The 4,483-nt window shown below is 33.5% G+C and overlaps 1 long non-coding RNA gene across 1 annotated transcript; it reads left to right on the plus strand.

The window, feature by feature from the left end:
• The first annotated feature begins 1,337 nt into the window (after positions 1-1,337).
• LOC117671412 (uncharacterized) lies at positions 1,338-3,907 on the plus strand. The gene is made up of 2 exons (XR_004592845.3): positions 1,338-1,848; positions 2,147-3,907. It is a non-coding gene; the product is annotated as an uncharacterized LOC117671412 (long non-coding RNA).
• The last annotated feature ends 576 nt before the right edge of the window (positions 3,908-4,483 follow it).

Raw genomic sequence — 4,483 nt, forward strand, 5'->3', positions numbered from 1 at the left:
TCTATGGGTGAAGGAAGGAAGGAAGGGAGGAAAGAAGGAAGATTTCTGATGCTTCTCGCCAGCTTCCCACTAGGAAACTCAATGGGGAAGTTGGCAGGTAGTTGCAAATTGGTTTGTGATTGTTGTTTGAATTACCTCAGAGGGCTGACCCTGGAGATCAAATAGGAATACTGGACATCAAATAGAAAGGAAAAAGGAACCTCTGGGTCTTCAGATCTTGTAGAAAGTCAGGTCCTTGAAATCAAGCTATCTAACATCCACAGTGTACTCCACAGTGTATTTTCAATCTATCAAAGAAGCTTCTTGCATTTCTTACAAGATTTATTCTTGTCACATACATGCTTCAGGATTTTCCCAAATATCAGTCTCAGACTGGCACTGGTTTGCCATTTTGAGTTCTTTTTCTCTGGCTCTGTAATTTGAACTCATTCAACATCAGTAGATATTTACTCCCATGTTTTTATTAAGCTTGAATTAGAATTCCTCCATCAAGTCTTCACAATTACCTAGCAGCATTCTCTTGATAGAGACAACTGAACCAAGGAAAGAGTTGATTAGGTCTGCCTTTTGGGTTGGGGTAGGGCGTCATCTGCTACTATTTTGCCTTCTTCACTGAGTAGCTGGCACAGTCGTTATTTTATTTTGGAGACATCTCAAGATTTAGTAAACAAAATCATTTTGAGTTAATGTATTAATCACATAGGGATGATATTTTATTGCTAGAGTTGCTTTCTTATGTAGATATATCATGGACCAAAAATAGCTGGAGAAGATGTTGCATTTTAATCATGGAGCTATGTACTATGAAATCTTGCTTAACATGAGTCATATTTTGGAACAGTGCTAGGAAACATAAAGTGAAGACATCACACCAATTGTGTCATGGAGCATTTTACCACATGTTGCTAAAATAAACATTTCTGAGTGTGATTTAAGGACTCTTTCATGCTTTTGTTTTACAGTTTTCTTTATGTTGTTTTTTTAAGAGAAGCATTTTCCTGACTTGTGGTCCTTTCCTCTTCATCTGTTTAGGATAAATGCTTTGATTAATTATTGTTTTAAAAGCAAGGCTGATTTACAGTTTGTGAATGAATCAGATTTAATTTTCCAAGAGGGAAAAGCCTTTTGTTCACTGCTTCCTGCTTACTATTTATAGCTGACTTGAAACATATTAATTTAATGTTCTGAAAATTAGTTTTTATTTGTTTATTTCCCCTCCCCTTTGTTTTCAGCAAGAACAAATCTGACTTTATTTAGCCACCAACTCTCAAAATTGCTGAGCCTATAACTTTTGTTCTATTTTTCTGATGTCATGAGGGTGGAGGTTAAAACTATACATAATTTGAGAAATTCAGTTACCAACCAGATGCATCCCTCAGAGTAAATTGTATGGGCTTCAATAATCTTTTTCATTTTGATCTACCTTTTCTAAAAAGAAAAATTATTTAAAATAATTAATTTTATTTAGAAACTTTTTCTTCTGACAAAAGTTTTCTATGGTACTTTCCTGGACATAAAATTAATAGTAATAATGACTTTTACATGGCCAGTACATTTAAAAAATAGCAGAAAAAGCAAATAATAACATGACCTGGCAATGGTTAATAGCAGGGAAATTGAAGAAAGAGACAGGAGGGTTAAGGCACAAGATAATATTTTACAAACAAGTGCATACAAAGCCAGAAGTGGAAAGACAGCAAGTGTCGCATTTGCAAAGAAGCTGAAGAAATAATGGACTCTGGTTAGCTGCTGCAAGAAGATCACACAGATTGGCTACAAGCAATGGCATGATAAAGTAGCAACAATGGTGATCTGAAAGAAATACCATTTGCCTGCAAGCAAGAATTGGTGAGTCCATAAATAAAGAAATTATAGAAAATGAAAAAGCTTAAGTGGGTTTTAATGGTATTTTTTGTGCTGTTATTTCTTCTAGTTGGGTTTTGATTTTATTCCAAAATTGTTTTGCTTTCGGGCACAACCACCACATGTGGTAGTATGTCCCTTTTTGTATTTTGCATTTCCAACAGAGAGGAGAAGTGTTGGGAAACATTTTTGAAATTAAAACCGGAAACATATTTATTAGGTATATTAACAAATAATTACAAAAAAGAAACAATATATTTAATTGCACACATTTTGACTGCAGCAAGAATCATCTTTGCACAAAATTGGAAATCGGAAGAAATCCCAACACAAGACAGAATAATATCAAAAATAATGGAATGTGCTGAGATGGACAAACTCACTAAAGAAATCCAAGGAAAGGAAGAATCAGACTACTATCTGGTTTGGCAAAAGTGGTATCAATGGCTGGAGAAAAGGAAAACCAAACAAAAAGATGATCCTAAAAGACTTGAACCAAATCCTGTACCAAATGAGACACAACAGAGTACAACGAAACCTTAATAAAATAATATCGTTATATAAGGTGAGAGATGGGAGTATATATTGAGAAATATATCTTACCGATGTACTGTCTTAAGAAATAAGTCATCACATTTAAATGTTATATATGTTGTGTATGTTTTATTTGTATCTGTATGTACGTTTTTTTTCTTCTTTTCTCCTGTGTATATGTTTTTATTGTTTTTGTTTTTAAATCAATAAAATCAAAAAGAAAAAAAAAGAAAGAAAAGAAAGAAAAAGCTTAAGTGGGACTTAATTCACTCCCAGATTTAAAATTGTCTATAAGACAGACCAAAAAGTCTGAATGGATGTGGCAGTACCTAGAGAGAGCAGAATAGATGAGAAGGAACTGAAGAAGATAACAAAACACAGAGACCTGAGAATAGAAATATTATATTGTGGCAAAAGAAAGCAAAGGTAGTACCAATAATAAGTAATAGGCGCTTTGGGTGCAATCCCGAAACAACTGGAGCACCACTTGAACGCCATCAGCATTGACAAAATCACCACCAGTCAATGGCAAAAGGCAGCTTTATTCGAAACAGCTTACATCCTGTGCCTTTAATGCCATCACTGCCTATCCAAGATCCTTGGGAAGGATTCAATAGGTGGATAAAAATGCCAAGTCCTATCTGAACATCTGGCTGATTATGCAATGAACCATGGTAAAAGCCAAGGATGTTTTCTTGATATCTGGTAAATGATGCCTTCTTATTATAGGGTCCAATGAGCAGACAATATATAGAATAGAAAATCCCCAAGATATTGTGTAAGAGTAACTTCTCTTTTAGATAATACAAACATCTCATTTATTCACTTCATTTTATTACCACTTCACAGATATTGTGTTTTTATAAGACCTCCTCCAGCAAAAAAATTATAACTCACTAAAGGCTCAGATGATGATTAGCATTTTTTTTAGCAACAACATATTTTTAATTAAAGTCTGTGCATTGGGAAACCCGCAAAATCATGTGACTTGCTTTATTGCAATATTCACTTTATTGTGATGGTCTGAAACTTAACCCACAATATCTCCAAGGTATACCTGTATCTCTCATTGGGATGGAAGGCAGAACTGATGAACCTTATGGCCCCTCCAGATTATTATTCCTTTTTTAAAAAAAAAATTATTTTCCATTTTTCCAATTTACATAACAATAAGCATTTTTAACAGTACTGTGTCATGTGTCTCTTACAGTTATCTACATTTATTTCTATACATTTTTGTTTCTCTATTCTAACCACTTATACCGCTTATCCCAAACCTTGTAAAATTCTTTTTCTTCCTTGCCTTTTATTTCTAATGTGAGTTTATACATCTTGGCACATTCTAATATTTTATGAATAATCCTCTCGTTGGCTGGTATATTTTCAAGTTTCCAACATTGGGCATAAACAATTTGTGCTGCTGTTACTATATGTAAAATGATATGTTGGAGTTGCTTTTTTATCTTTTGATTAATTATTCCTAATAAAAATAATTCAGGTTTAAATTCAATTGTTCTCCTGTTATCTCCTGTAACCATCTCCTTAACTGTTCCCAATATTTCTTTGCTTTGGGGCATTGCCATCACATGTTATAAAATGTTCCATCCTTATATTTACACTTCCAGTAGTCTGGTTTCATATTTGCGTACATTTTAGCCAATCTCGCCAGTATTAAATGCCACCTATAAAACATTTTGTACTGATTTTCTTTATATGCGGTCGACAATGTTAATTTACAGTTTTTGTTCCATAATTGTTCCCATTCCTCTAACTTTATATTACGGCCTACATTTTGTGCCCATGCTATCATTTGACTCTTCACTATTTCTTCTTCCATTTCTACCTCTAATAGATATTTATATGCTTTTGTTATAAATTTTTCTTCCTTGCCTGTCAATATTCTATCCAATTGTTGTGGTACCCCTTGAATTCCATATTTTTCCATATTCTTTCTATATCTCAACTGTGTCTGTAGATATGGCCACCAGTCTATAATTATATCCTGTTCTTTTAATTCTTCATTTGATTTAAGTTTCCCCTGGCTATCTAATCGTTCTTTATATCTTATCATCTTTTTTTTATCTAA

Source organism: Pantherophis guttatus, chromosome 1 (assembly GCF_059756535.1).
Source record: "Pantherophis guttatus breed Tessera chromosome 1, ASM5975653v1, whole genome shotgun sequence".
Lineage (NCBI taxonomy): Eukaryota > Metazoa > Chordata > Lepidosauria > Squamata > Colubridae > Pantherophis > Pantherophis guttatus.